A 17,202-nucleotide genomic window follows, 5' to 3' on the forward strand; every position below is an offset into this window, starting at 1 on the left:
AGAGATAGAAGGAATCAGATACAATAATAATACAATAAAGATAAATAGATAGTATCAAATAGATAGAATGAATCAAAGAGATACAGTAGAAGGAATCAGATAGATAGAAGGAATTAGATAGATAGATGGATAGAAGGAATCTGAGTGATAGAAGATAGATAGATAGATAGATGGAATCATTCAGATACAAGGAATTAGATAGAATGAGAAGCATAGATAGATAGATAGATGTAATCTGATAGAAGGAATCAGATAGATATAATAAGAAAGATAGATAGATAGGAGGAATCATAAAGATACAAGGAATCAGATACATAGAATGAGAAGCATAGATAGATAGAAGGAATCACAAAGATAGAAGGAATCAGATAGAGAGAGTGAGAAGCATAGATAGAAAGCGAGAAGGAATCAGATAGATAAATAGATAGATAGAAGGAATCAGATAGATAGATTGTTAGAAGGAATCAGATAGATAGAATAAGAGAGATAGCTAGAAGGAATCATAAAGATACAAGGAATCAGATAGATATAATGCGAAGCATAGATAGATAGAAAGATAGATAGATAGAAGGAATCACAAAGATAGATAGAAGGCATCAGATAGAGAGAATGAGAAGCATAGATAGATAGATAGAAAGATAGAAGGAAGCAGATAGATAGAAGGAATCAGATAGATAGAATGAGAAGCATAGATATAGATAGTAAGATAGATAGAAAGATAGATGGAATCAAATAGAAGGAATCGTAAAGATACAAGGAATCAGATAGGATGAGAAGCATAGATACATAGATAGAAAGAATCACAAAGATAGAAGGAATCTGAGACACAGAAGGAATCAGAGAGAATGAGAAGTATAGATAGAAAGATAGATAGAAAGATAGATCGAAGGAAGCAGAAAGATAGAAGGAATCAGATAGATACAATAAGAAAGATAGATACTGTAGATAGAAAAAAACAGATAGCAGCACAAACTTGAGCAGATTTTGGGTGCAATACTTCCTGAGTAATGCGGTTGTCCAACGCAAAAAATATAAATAGAAAAAAACCAGGCAGAACTCCAGTTACAGGAAAAATGTGGACTTTAATCCAGCACCAAGTAGTGCAACGTTTCGACCTCACAGCACGGTGTTTGTCAAGCACAGTGTTACCATAGAATAGTGCACTTTTTATACATATCTCTTCAATTTACCAATAAACAAAAATTAGCATATCTAATATATATAGATCAATGTGTGTGTATGTATGTGTGTGTGTGTGTGTATGTCCGGGATTGGCATCCGCACCGTCGCAGCTACAGCCACAAAATTTGGCACAGTCACATGTCTGGACCCCGAGAGTGTCCTAGGCTATGTTGTGAGGCGAAATTTTAACCCCGCGCGTTCCAATTCACCAAACAATTTTGCCCCTATCTACATAATGGGGAAAAAGTGTGTGTGCATCAAGCCCCGCCCCTCATTATGTCATAATGGTTGCCATGGCGACTCTGATGTCATCATAGGTTGCAAGCCCCGCCGCTCATTATGATGTCATAATGGTTGACTATGGGATGGAGGATGTGTGATGGGTATATGGGCACTGGACTATGGGATGGAGGATATGTATGACGGGTATATGGGCACGGGACTATGGGATGGAGAATATGTATGATGGGTATATGGGCATGGGACTATGGGATGGAGGATATGTATGATGGGTATATGGGCACGGGCCTATGGGATGGAGAATATGTATGATGGGTATATGGGCACTGGACTATGGGATGGAAGATATGTATGATGGGTATATGGGCATGGGACTATGGGATGTAGAATATGTATGACGGGTATATGGGCATGGGACTATGGGATGTAGAATATGTATGATGGGTATATGGGCATGGGACTATGGGATGTAGAATATATATGATGGGTATATGGGCATGGGACTATGGGATGGAGGATATGTATGATGGGTATATGGGCATGGGACTATGGGATGTAGAATATGTATGATGGGTATATGGGCATGGGACTATGGGATGGAGGATATGTATGATGGGTATATGGGCATGGGACTATGGGATGTAGAATATGTATGATGGGTATATGGGCATGGGACTATGGGATGGAGGATGTGTGATGGGTATATGGGCAAGGGCCTATGGGATCTTGGATATGTATGATGGGTATATGGGCATGGGACTATGGGATGGAGGATATGTATGATGGGTATATGGGCATGGGACTATGGGATGTAGAATATATATGATGGGTATATGGGCATGGGACTATGGGATGGAGGATATGTATGATGGGTATATGGGCATGGGACTATGGGATGTAGAATATGTATGATGGGTATATGGGCATGGGACTATGGGATGGAGGATATGTATGATGGGTATATGGGCATGGGACTATGGGATGTAGAATATGTATGATGGGTATATGGGCATGGGACTATGGGATGGAGGATGTGTGATGGGTATATGGGCAAGGGCCTATGGGATCTTGGATATGTATGATGGGTATATGGGCATGGGACTATGGGATGGAGGATAATTATAATTTGCTATAACTATCCACAGTTAGGTACTATGCCCGGGCAGCGCCGGGCTCTTCAGCTAGTATTAAATATAAATCATAATCAAAGTGTATAAAAAATTACATTGCAGTAAATATAAGGACCATCATAGTGTTTACATATATAAGGTGCATGTTAGAGTGCAAAAAAAAATCTAACCGTACCTACAATCATTGATACAGCTAGATTAACAATGATTAAAAGATGTGAAACACCTATGTGATATTTAAAATGCATAAACATTATAAATCACCTGGAACACTGAGACCCATGTTGTAGTTCCAACATAACAGCATTCTCAGAGCACAACTGAGCATGCCAGTAATCAGAGACTCCCGATTGGCCACTCGACAGTGATATCAATGCACACGTTCACTTTATCTATGAACTGGTCCAATGTTTATATTTATGTTTCTCCCTCTCCTATATTGATAGTTCTGCTTCACGTCACTTGTCTTATCTATTGCATTTTTTCTAGGCTGTATTGTGCATAAATATGTGACTTCAGATTTTGTATTAGTCAAGCCTGATGAAGAGACCTGAGTAGTCTCGAAAGCTTGCAATGTGTTACCATCTTTTCAGTTAGCCATTAAAAGGTATCAACTACTGAGGACTCTCAATCCTGAATATTTTTCACACGTTCACTAGGCACTTACACGCCCTGCTCCACCATTACAAGTGCTGGCAACTATGCCCACACAGTATTTCATAAAAATAACAGCATTTGTTCACAAAAGAGATAAATCTCAATACTTAAATGGAACGGAGCACTTGTAGTGATCGTATTAAGTGATGAACTGGACACCCAAAACATTCAAACCAATGGCTGTGCATAAGCCACAAGCACTACGCCACATGCCCCCTAAAGGACAGAGGCGGAGTAACAGCACACAGCCAGCAACCACAGAGGGGATTAACCCCCTGCGTCACTAGTATGCACTATGGGCTAAATGCACATGCCAGCAAACATTCACCATATAAACTGGGTGCCAGATGTCACTAGCAAAATTCGGGCCTTAGGATAAATTTATCTCATATACTTTATACAATGTGCAAAAAACAAGAAGAACATACAACAATAATTGGGAAGAGTTTCTATCCAAGGATTCAACCTTTAAAAATAAAAAACAGTATTTAGTAATTAATAAAAAATTAACCAAAATTGGCTCAAAAAAATACAAATAAACCCATATCAAAGTACAATACAAGAGGAGAGATCTATAAGGGTTTAGATAAAACATATTTTATAAAGGATAACTTTTTCAAAAAAATCCATCAATATTAATTAACACATGTACTGCATATTAAGACAGAGAATGAATCTTAAAATCAACATTAAGGCCATGGTTTTACGGTAATTTTCCTCAAGTTCATCACATAACTTTGAAACGTGAAGAAACGTTCTCAGAAAAATTCTTCCAATCAGTGTCCTTTTTTATTTTTTTTTATATGTGGGAGGAAACCAGAGTGCCCGGAGGAAACCCACGCAAACACGGGGAGAACATACAAACTCCTTGCAGATGTTGTCTTTGGTGGGATTTGAACCCAGGACCCCAGTGCTGCAAGGCTGCAGCGCTAACCACTGAGCCACCGTGCTGCCCCTTTTTGTTTTAGTTCCAATTTTGTTAGAAATCTTACAAAACCTTGCACAAAATTCTGGAGAATTCATCATTAAATTAAACTCGGCCTCATATTCGAGCATAAGCCCCTAAGTATGATTTTCGCCTTATAATATTCACCCAGAGTCAATAAACACAGCTTAGTTGTAGTTATCCACTTCAGGTCATTCTTATATCTTCTCTTTGTTTCTGACACAGAAGGGTTATTCAAAAATGCAGCAGAACCACCTATAGCCCCTATGATCCTCTCCTCATCCTCCACACTGTGGGAAAAAAACACAGGCTCATCTGGATCCATATGCATAGTCCACAGACAAAAAAATAAATATCAAGCAAAACAACTTATTTAGTGCAAGCTATCAATGGACAAAAATAGCTAAATAGAAAAAACAGATAGCAGCACAAACTTGAGCAGATTTTGGGTGCAATAGTCCTGAATAAAACAGAAACTAAGAGAAGATATAAGAATGACCTGAAGTGGTTAACTACAATTGAGCTGCGTTTATTGACTCTGGGTGAATACTATAAGGCTGGAGTCACACTAAACGATAAAAAAATCTGTCCGATTTTTGCGTTCCGAAATCGCAACAAAGATTTCTTGACCAGTGATCCGTCTGTGATCCGATTTTTCATCGTTGATCTGATTTTATTTGCATGTAAGCATCCGTTTGACATCTGTCTGGCGATTTTTTTCGTAGCCTTACAAAATGGACAAATAACGTTTTTTAGGCCTGAAACTAATTTAAAAAATCATCCCGCCCTATATTTATAGGCTCTACAACAGGAGGGAGCCTGCTACCTTTGCCATACAGTCAGTGCTTGGATTTTGTTATCACTGCTTTGTGCTAAACATGACAGACAGGCTGACTTTTAACACCACTGAGCGTGTTATTTTCTATTGGGCTATATCCCGACGTTTTGGGGAGCAATACCCTGTGATTGTGGATCTGAGGAGGCGTAGACGAATGTGGGTCCATTCGCTTTTGGTACGCAGGATATCTAATGGCCATTTCCATCGTCTCTATACATCTCTGCGTAGCCATCCGGAGAAGTTCTTTCAATATTGTCGGATGAGCCTTGCTACATTTGATCTTTTGCTCGAGATTGTGCGCCCTGGGATCACGTTTTAGGACACCAGGATGCGCAAAGCTATTTCAGCAGAGGAGCGTCTACTCCTCACCTTACGGTATGTCTTAAAGCAATATGTTGTTGATGTGTGAAGCAGCATATTTCCTTACCAGACCTTGAACCTTATTTATTATTGCCATTTTTTATCACATTTTTTTTAGCACATTTCCAAATAAACATTATATGCTTGTGTATTACTGAACCAAGCCATGACATGTAATTTAATGTTGATCATGCCTACTTTAGAATTGATAGACTTTAAATGTGATTTAAGCTTTATCTGTTGTTTGTTGGGCTGTGTACTCATGTTTTTTTTTATTTTTTAGCTTCCTTTCAACTGGCCTTTCATATACTGGTCTGCATTTAGAATTTTTAATTGGGAAATCAACAATCTCTGGCATTGTCCGGTCTACATGCTCTGAAATCAGGTCCAGACTCCATCATGTGGTAATGCCGGAGCCCAAAATGGCAGACTGGTTGCGTATCTCCCATGGATATGAGGCCACGTGCCAGTTTCCACAATGTATTGGAGCCCTGGATGGGAAGCACATCCGTGTGTGTAAGCCGCCGGACTCAGGGTCCCAATTCTATAATTATAAACAATATTTTTCTGTAGTATTGTCGGCTCTGGTCGACACTCACTACAGGTTTATAATTGTAGATATTGGGGCCTATGGAAGAACTGGAGACTCCAGAGTCTTCAATTCTTCCACTATGGGTCAGCGGCTGCGTAATAATGAGCTTGACCTACCACCACCACGTCAGCTTCCAGACTCAAATCTGGAACCAGTGCCTTATGTTCTTGTAGCAGAGGCGTTTCAATTGACCAGACATGTCATGAGGCCATATCCATGACGAACCCTTGACCGCCGGTGTTGAATATTTAACTTGCACCTATCACGTGCTCGGCGACTGGTGGTGTGCGCCTTTGGTATTCTTTCGGCAAAATGGAGGGTCCTACAGTCCGCCATTCAGCTAAGTGAAGCAAATGTCAATGGAGTTATTAAAGCCTGTGTGGTCCTACATAACTTCACAAGAATTCATGACTGCCCCTCACATGATGATGCTGAAGTTGAGTCTGCAAATGTGTCTAGGCCTAGGACACATGTAATCCCACCCCGTCGTCCAATTTCCGGACTCAAAGTACGTGATGTGTTCACTACTTATTTTCTAACACCTCAGGGTGCTACTCCCTGGCAAGATGATGCTTTATCTATGTAGTGGTTTGGTTGTGTTGTGTTCTCAGAAAGATTTTTTGCTTGGCCTTTTGTGTTTTTTTCCACACTAATTTTTAGTAGATCTATCTAACACATTACAGAACATGTACGAACAGGAACAGGCACACATTGTGAATGTTAACAAGTTTATTACTTGTTTTTGTTTTTTGGGAATGCCGAAAGCAAATAACCATATTAATGCCATATTGCATAATGTTAGCAGTACATTAGTAGTTAACATTCAGACACAAAAAAGAAACATCATGTATAAAACAGTCAACCTCAATAAAAGGCCAAAAGGAAAACCTACAAGTCATGGTAGGTTGGGGGTGGTGAAGGTGGGGGTCCTGTTTGGACATTTGCCCTTGGTTGCTGGGCCACATCTCTGTCTCCCTGTGCCCTGCCAGTTGGCTGTGCCATCTGTTGCATCCTGGCAGGATCTATTTGGGGGTTTGGGTAGGGGTAATTTTGAAATTGGTGGGGGGTAGTCATGGTAGGGCTGCCCTAATTGCCCATATCCCCCAATATGGCCATGTCTGACATACCCATGTTGGTGCCACCCTCCAACATTGGGTACGTTAAAGTGGCCATATTGGGCTTGTGCGCCCTGGCCCATATATTGGACCTGTGGAGCCACATTGGGGATGTGTGCAGGCTGAGGCGGAGGTGTTGGCACCCGTGGCTGAGGAGGAGGAGGAGGAGGAACAGGTTCCAAGGATGGTTAACTTGTCACATCAAGTCCAACCAGCCTATCAATTTGATTTTCATCTGACAGCTGCCACCTTTCCAGAAACTGAAACACAGTGCGAGGATTATTGGGTGGTGTACTGGCATCCAAAACGATTTGGAGAGCCCCTCTGGTACACAGCCTGTACCCACGGGAAATTTCCCTCAAGTACTGTGCCAGACTGCGCCCATAAGCCTCCTCCCCATCATCATGAGCAGCTGTGGACAAGTAGTCAACCTCGGTCAACCTGCATCCTTGTTCCCAAAGGTGCTCCTTGTCTCCTGCGCCTGCCTTGTCGTGGTAGGGCAGAAAGCTGTGGAGAGGGATCCAGAGGCATGGTGGGGCTGCTACTGTTGCCCTGGTCATCATGCTGTGCTGCCTGGCTACCAGATTCTGGTGGTGGTGACCTTGATGGTGGTGGTGTGGCTATGGGAAGTCCTGCAGATGGGCCTGACCCTGCAGCAACATCCGACTCTGGATCAATCACCACCTCAGAGTCGGAACCCGTCTCCCTCTCTGTGAGGTTTGACTCGGGGGCTACAATTAAAAAAAAAAAAAAAATTTAGAGTTTGCATAGCGAAAATACAAAGTACTACATTAAACCCTGCACTTATGGTCTCAGATCCATCACAGGGGCAAGGAAATGTAGGCGGTCGAAGTAGAGGTATTTCCTCTTTGTGGTTCCGGCCGCTCCACTACGGGCCCTCAGCTGTCTCTCCCTCCTATATGTGTCCCTACAGCTGCGCCAACGAATTGTCACATCAGTCACTACAATGTGAAACAAAACACAGGATTTCCTAAGACCACACATATGGCTATCTTATCAACGGTTTACATATGCTTAGGCACACATTATAAAACTTATATGAATTATATTTCTAATGGCTTGATACCAATACTACCAAAATAAGTAACAGGTTGAGGCCTACTACAAAGGACCTTCTAAACAACCGAATTTCAAAGAAAATGTAGACAAACCTGTGGTAATGATGCGAACATCTAATATATTTTGAGTCAAAAAACAAAAGATATATACTGGCTAAGATACGGACAAAAAAACAAGGAGAGCACTGCATTTGGTAGCAGAACAATTAGCTAAGTATTTACATTTTTAGGACCAAAAATCGTCATGGGGCCACCAGTCAGGGAGGTGTAATTTAGATGTTGAAAATATGCACACATTAAATGGCGCAGGAATTTGGTACAGATATGTGAGCAATGATACCACATCTTGTAACTTACATTGAGCATATTACATTAGGGTTTTCGATTATGTGTACACATTATTTAACTTACTAATTTGCTCCTGCTCCTCCCGAGGTCTTGCCGCATATCCAGTGAACATCTGGGCACAGATTTTTCTCCACGCTGCCTCCTTGCGTGTCCGGTCAGCATAGTGGGGATCTCTCTGGTCCCATAGTTCTGGCCTCTCCTGGACCAGAACTATCAGCATTTCCACATTGACTGGCGTGGACATGATGGAGGAATCCGTAGAGGCGTTCTTCCTGGGTTTTTTTATGCTGCAAGTGAAATTTGCATCCCAAAGCTTCCTGCCAATGCCTGATGCTATTTTCTGTTGACCAGGAGAAGTGTTGCGATTTAATCGCAAGTCACACGTGTGGTCCGTTTTGAATCCGATTTTTAATCGCACCCATAGACTTGCACTGGCGAATCCGATCCGAAAATCGCTGACAATCGCAGCATGCTGCGATTGTCTCGGTCCGAGGAACAAATCCAATAAAAAATCGGATGATGGGAGCTAAACCATAGAATAATATTGGGATGAAAGCAATGCGATTTTTTAATCGCATTGCATTCGTCTGATTTATTCGATAGTGTGACTCCGGCCTAAGGCGAAAATCATACCTAGGGGCATATGCTCGAATATGAGGCAAAATTTAATTCAATTATGAATTCTCCAGAATTTTGTGCAAGGTTTTATAAGATTTCTAACAAAATTGGAACTAAAACGAAAAGGATGTATGTCAGACACTGATTGGAAGAATTTTTCTGAGAACGTTTCTTCAAATGTTTCAAAGTTATGTGATGAACTTGAGGAAAATTACTGTAAAACGATGGCCTTAATGTTGATGTTAAGATTCATTCTCTGTCTTAATATGCAGTACATGTGTTAATTAATATTGATGGATTTTTTTGAAAAAGTTATCCTTTATAAAATATGTTTTATCTAAACCCTTATAGATCTCTCCTCTTGTATTGTACTTTGATATGGGTTTATTTGTATTTATTTGAGCCAATTTTGGTTAATTTTTTATTAATTACTAAACACTGTTTTTTTATTTTTAAAGGTTGAATCCCTGAATAGAAACTCTTCCCAATTATTGTTGTATGTTCTTCTAGTTTTTTGCACATTGTATAAAGTATATGAGATAAATTTATCCTAAGGCCCGAATTTTGCTAGTGACATCTGGCACCCAGTTTATATGGTGGCGTAGTGCTTGTGGCTTATGCACAGCCATTGGTTTGAATGTTTTGGGTGTCCAGTTCACCACTTAATACGATCACTACAAGTGCTCCGTTCCATTTAAGTTTTGAGATTTATCTCTTTTGTGAACAAATGCTGTTATTTTTATGAAATACTGTGTGGGCGTAGTTGCCAGCACTTGTAATGGTGGAGCAGGGCGTGTAAGTGCCTAGTGAACGTGTGCATTGACATCACTGTCGAGTGGCCAATCGGGAGTGTCTGATTACTGGCATGCTCAGTTGTGCTCTGAGAATGCTGTTATGTTGGAACTACAACATGGGTCTGAGTGTTCCAGGTGATTTATAATGTTTATGCATTTTAAATATCACATAGGTGTTTCACATCTTTTAATCATTGTTAATCTAGCTGTATCAATGATTGTAGGTACGGTTAGATATATTTTTTTGCACTCTAACATGCACCTTATATATGTAAACACTATGATGGTCCTTATATTTACTGCAATGTAATTTTTTATACACTTTGATTATGATTTATATTTAATACTAGCTGAAGAGCCCGGCGCTGCCCGGGCATAGTAACTAACTGTGGATAGTTATAACAAATTATAATTTCCTCCATCTCATAGTCCCGTGTCCATATACCCAACATACCTATCCTCCATCCCATAGTCGAGTGCCCATATACCCAACATACCTATCCTCCATCCCATAGTCAAGTGCCCATATACCCATCACACATCCTCTATCCCATAGTCCCATGCCCATATACCCATCATACATATTCGCCATCCAATAGTCGAGTGCCCATATACCCATCATACATATCCGCCATCCAATAGTCGAGTGCCCATATACCCATCATACATATCCGCCATCCCATAGTCCCATGCCCATGCACCCATCATACATATCCACGATCCCATAGTCCCATGCCCATATACCCATCATACATATTCTCCATCCCATAGTCCCATGCCCATGTACCCATCACACATCCTCCATCCCATAGTCCCATGCCCATATACCCAACATACATATTCTCCATCCCATAGTCCCATGCCCATGTACCCATCACACATCCTCCATCCCATAGTCCCGTGCCCATATACCCATCATACATATCCACGATCCCATAGTCCCATGCCCATATACCCATCATACATATTCTCCATCCCATAGTCCCATGCCCATGTACCCATCACACATCCTCCATCCCATAGTCCCATGCCCATATACCCATCATACATATCCACGATCCCATAGTCCCATGCCCATGTACCCATCACACATCCTCCATCCCATAGTCCCGTGCCCATATACCCATCATACATATCCACGATCCCATAGTCCCATGCCCATATACCCATCATACATATTCTCCATCCCATAGTCGAGTGCCCATATACCCATCACACATCCTTCATCTCATTGTCCCATGCCCATATACCCATCATACATATCCTCCATCCCATAGTCCCGTGCCCATATACCCATCATACATATCCGCCATCCCATAGTCCCGTGCCCATATACCCATCATACATATTCTCCATCCCATAGTCCAGTGCCCATATACCCATCACACATCCTCCATCCCATAGTCAACCATTATAACATCATAATGAGCGGCGGGGCATGCAACCTATGTTGACATCAGGGTCGCCATGGCAACCATTATGACATTATAATGAGGGGCGGGGCTTGATACACACACTTTTTCCCCATTATGTAGATAGGGGCAAAATTGTTTGGTGAATTGGAACACGCAGGGTTAAAATTTCACCTCACAACATAGCCTAGGACACTCTCGCGGTCCAGACGTGTGACTGTGCCAAATTTTGTGGCTGTAACTGCGACGGTGCGGATGACAATCCCGGACATACACACATACATACATACACACACACACATTGATCTATATTTATTAGATATGCTAATTTTTGTTTATTGGTAAATTGAAGAGATATGTATAAAAAGTGCACTATTCTATGGTAACACTGTGCTTTACAAACACCGTGCTGTGAGGTCGAAACGTTGCACCACTTGGCGCTGGATTAAAGTCCACATTTTTCCTTTTATTTAACTGGAGTTCTGCCTGGTTTTTTCCTAGATAGATAGATAGATAGATAGAAGGAAGCAGAAAAATAGAAGGAATCAGATGCAATAAGAAAGATGGATAGATAAATAGATAGAAGGAATCAGACAGAATGAGTTAGAATCAGAGAGAGAGATATATAGATAGATAGCATGATAGAATGAACGTGACATACATAGAAAGATAGATTGAGAAAGTAATGATAGGTGTCTTGAAATGTCCCAATTTACCCGTTTGCTATTTTTCCTTTTGTCCAGTTCAAATTTGGGCAATATATGTTTGGCTTCTTCAACTTCCGGTGTAATGCGCACTGCTTTACTATGCATCCAGCGTCCAGGAAGAGTGTGTCCTGCATGTGAAGACTTCCGGGGCATAGACCGCACTGAAAAATACCGGCGCATGCGCAGTACCGATTATATGCTTTGCCCACAGTTGAGCAAAGCATACTGCGCAAGCGCCGGAGTCCCTTTCAATGCGCAAGCGCGGAAAAACTACGGCTTCTGTGATATTCACAGATGAAGTTACGTTCTGCAAGCCGAGGAGGGGGAGGGAATAAGCCCCGCCCATCGGACTGGACCGCGGCGATTTACATACATCTCAACCGAGATAAAAAGGCATTTATGCATCAAAGGTGCGGGGTCAGGGGGAATCAAAATTACCAATAGAATCCTGAAACTGACAAATGGGGACAAGAGTGCATTGGTTAGCCACGGGCTGCTGCAGTGCCATTGCTTTATGTGGCATGTGACCACAGCATAGCCACTGTATATTGTATGTGACCACAGCATAACCACTGTGTATCGCATGTGACCACAGCATACCCACTGTTATCACATGTGACCACAACATACCCACTGTCTATCGCATGTGACCATAGCATAGCCACTGTCTATCGCATGTGATAACAGCATAGCCACTGTCTATTGTATGTGACCACAGCATAGCCATTGTATATTGCATGTGACCACAGCATAGCCACTGTATATTGTATGTGACCAAAGCATAACTACTGTCTATCGCATGTGACCACAGCATAGCCACTATCACATGTGATGACAGCATACCCACTGTCTATTGCATGTGACCACAGCATAGTCACTGTCTATCGCATGTGACCATAGCATAGCCACTGTCTATCGCATGTGATGACAGCATAGCCACTGTCTATTGTATGTGACCACAGCATAGCCATTGTCTATTGCATGTGACCACAGCATAGCCACTGTATATTGTATGTGACCAAAGCATAACTACTGTCTATCGCATGTGACCACAGCATAGCCACTGTCTATCGCATGTGACCACAGCATAGCAACTGTCTATCGAATTTGATGACAGCATAGCCACTGTCTATCGCATGTGACCACAGCATAGCCACTGTCTATCGCATGTGACCACAGCATAGCAACTGTCTATCGAATTTGATGACAGCATAGCCACTGTCTATCGCGTGTGACCATAGCATTGCCACTGTCTATTGTATGTGACTACAGCATAACCACTGTCTATCGCATGTGTCCACAGCATAGCCACTGTCTATCACATGTGATGACAGCATAGCCACTGCCTATCGCATGTGACCACAGCATAGCCACTGTATCGCATGTGACCACAGCATAGCCACTGTCTATCACATGTGACCACAGCATAGCCACTGTCTACCACATGTGACCACAACATAGCCACTGTCTATCTTATGGGATCACAGCATAGCCACTGTATCTCATGTGACCACAGCATATCCACTGTCTATTGCATGTGACCACAACATAGTCACTGTCTGTCGCATGTGACCACAGCATAGTCACTGTCTATCACATGTGACCACAGCATAGCCACTGTCTATCACATGTGACCATAGCATAGCCACTGTATTGCATGTGATAACAGCATAGCCACTGTCTATTGTATGTGACCACAGCATAGCCACTGTCTATCGCATGTGATGACAGCATAGCCACTGTCTATTGCATGTGACCACAGCATAGCCACTGTCTATCGCATGTGACCACAGCATAGCCAATGTCTATCTCATGCAATGACAGCATAGCCACTGTCTATCGCATGTGACCATAGCATAGCCACTGTCTATTGTATGTGACCACAGCATAACCACTGTCTATCTATTAGCCACTGTCACATGTGATAACATGTGATGACAGCATAGCCACTTCACATGTGACCATAGCATAACCACTGTATCGCATGTGACCACAGCATACCCACTGTCTATCACATGTGACCACAGCATACCCACTGTCTATCGCATGTGACCATAGCATAGCCACTGTCTATCGCATGTGATAACAGCATAGCCACTGTCTATTGTATGTGACCACAGCATAGCCATTGTATATTGCATGTGACCACAGCATAACTACTGTCTATCGCATGTGACCACAGCATAGCCACTATCACATGTGATGACAACATAGCCACTGTCTATCGCATGTGATGACAGCATACCCACTGTCTATTGCATGTGACCACAGCATAGTCACTCGCATATGACCACAGCATAGCCACTGTCTATCACGTGACCACAGCATAGCCACTGTCTATCATGTGACCACAGCATAGCCATTGTCTATTGTATGTGACCACAGCATAGCCAATGTCTATTGCATGTGACCACAGCATAGCCACTGTCTATCACATGTGACCACAGAATAGCCACTGTCTATCTCATGCGATGACAGCATAGCCACTGTCTATCACATGTGATGACAGCATAGCCACTGTCTATCGCATGTGACCACAGCATAGCCACTGTCTATTGCATGTGATGACAGCATAGCCACTGTCTATTGCATGTGACCACAGCATAGCCACTGTCTATCACATGTGATGACAGCATAGCCACTTCGCATGTGACCATAGCATAGCCACTATATCGCATGTGACCACAGCATAGCCACTGTCTATCACGTGACCACAGCATAGCCACTGTCTATCATATGTGACCACAGCATAGCCACTGTATCGCATGTGACCACAGCATAGCCACTGTCTATCGCATGTGACCATAGCATAGCCACTGTGCATTGCGTGTGACCACAGCATAGCCACTGTCTGTCGCATGTGACCACAGCATAGCCACTGTCTATCGCATGTGACCACAGCATAGCCACTGTCTATCGTGACCACAGCATAGCCACTGTGTATTGCATGTGACCACAGCATAGCCACTGTCTGTCGCATGTGACCACAGCATAGCCACTGTCTATCATATGTGACCACAGCATAGCCACTGTCTATCATGTGACCACAGCATAGCCACTGTCTATCATATGTGACCACAGCATAGCCACTGTATCGCATGTGACCACAGCATAGCCACTGTCTATTGCATGTGACCACAGCATAGCCACTGTCTATCGCATGTGACCATAGCATAGCCACTGTGCATTGCATGTGACCACAGCATAGCCACTGTCTGTCGCATGTGACCACAGCATAGCCACTGTCTATCGCATGTGACCACAGCATAGCCACTGTCTATCATGTGACCACAGCATAGCCACTGTGTATTGCATGTGACCACAGCATAGCCACTGTCTGTCGCATGTGACCACAGCATAGCCACTGTCTATCATATGTGACCACAGCATAGCCACTGTCTATCATGTGACCACAGCATAGCCACTGTATCGCATGTGACCACAGCATAGCCACTGTCTATCACATGTGACCACAGCATAGCCACTGTCTATTGCATGTGACCACAGCATAGTCACTGTCTATCGCATGTGACCACAGCATAGCCACTGTGTATTGCATGTGACCACAGCTTAGTCACTGTCTGTCGCATGTGACCACAGCATAGCCACTGTCTATCGCATGTGACCACAGCATAGCTGTCACATTTCTGCTCGTATCCTAACTTATGGGCAGTTTAGTAGAAGTGCCGCATCCCTGATATACAGTGCCTTGCGAAAGTATTCGGCCCCCTGGAACTTTTTCAACTTTTTCCCACATATCATGCTTCAAACATAAAGATACCTAACGTAAATTTTTGGTGAAGAATCAACAACAAGTGGGACATAATTGTGAAGTAGAACAAAATTTATTGGTTAGTTTAAATTTTTGTGGAAATTCAAAAACTGAAAAGTGGGGCGTGCAATATTATTTGGCCCCTTTAACTTGATACTTTGTTGCACCACCTTTTGTTGTGATTACAGCTGCAAGTCGCTTGGGGTATGTCTCTATCAGTTTTGTACATCGAGAGACTGAAATTCTTGCCCATTCTACCTTGGCAAACAGCTCGAGCTCAGTGAGGTTTGATGGAGATCGCTTGTGAACAGCAGTTTTCAGCTCTTTCTACAGATTCTCGATTGGATTCAGGTCTGGACTTTGACTTGGCCATTCTAACACCTGGATACGTTTATTTGTGAACCATTCTATTGTAGATTTTGCTTTATGTTTGGGATCATTGTCGTGTTGGAAGACAAATCTCCATCCCAGTCTCAGGTCTTTTGCAGACTCCAACAGGTTTTCTTCAAGAATGGTCTTGTATTTGGCTCCATTCATCTTGCCATCAATTTTAACCATCTTCCCTGTCCCTGCTGAAGAAAAGCAGCCCAAACCATGATGCTGCCACCACCATGTTTGACAGTGGGGATGGTGTGTTCAGGGTGATGAGTTGTGTTGCCTTGACGCCAAACACATCGTTTGGCATTGTTGCCAAAAAGTTAGATTGTGATTTCATCTGACCAGAGCACCTTCTTCCACATGTTTGGTGTGTCTCCCAGGTGGCTTGTTGCAACCCTTAAACTACACTTTTTATGGATATCTTTGAGAAATGGCTTTCTTCTTGCCACTCTTCCATAAAGGCCAGATTTGTGCAGTGTACGACTGATTGTTGTCCTATGGACAGACTGTCCCATTTCAGCTGTAGATATCTGCAGTTCATCCAGAGTGATCATGGGCCTCTTGGCTGCATCTGTGATCAGTCTTATCCTTGTTTGAGATGAAAGTTTAGAGGGACGGCCGGGTCTTGGTAGATTTGCAGTGGTATGATACGCCTTCCATTTCAATATGATCACTTGCACAGTGCTCCTTGGGATGTTTAAAGTTTTGGAAAACATTTTGTATCCAAATCCGGCTTTAAACTTCTCCATAGCAGTATCACGGACCTGCCTATTGTGTTCCTTGGTCTTCATGCTGCTCTCTGTGCTTCAAACAGAACCCTGAGACTATCACAGAGCAGGTGTATTTATACAGAGACTTGATTATACACAGGTGGATTATACTTATCATCAATAGTCATTTAGGACAACATTGGATCATTCAGAGATCCACAATGAACTTCTGGAGTGAGTTTGCTGCACTGAAAGTAAAGGGGCCGAATAATATTGCACACCCCACTTTCAGTTTTTGAATTTCCCAAAATATTTTAAATAACT

At 42.5% G+C, this 17,202-nt stretch overlaps 1 protein-coding gene across 7 annotated transcripts in view; it reads left to right on the plus strand.

The window, feature by feature from the left end:
* NKAIN1 (sodium/potassium transporting ATPase interacting 1) overlaps positions 1-17,202 on the plus strand; it is a 214,874-nt gene that overhangs the window by 147,998 nt on the left and 49,674 nt on the right. The gene's annotated exons all lie outside the window — the stretch shown is intronic.

The sequence above is a fragment of the Dendrobates tinctorius genome, unplaced genomic scaffold, assembly GCF_039654945.1.
Source record: "Dendrobates tinctorius isolate UK_male_01 unplaced genomic scaffold, ASM3965494v1 ptg000015l, whole genome shotgun sequence".
Classification (NCBI taxonomy): Eukaryota; Metazoa; Chordata; class Amphibia; order Anura; family Dendrobatidae; genus Dendrobates; species Dendrobates tinctorius.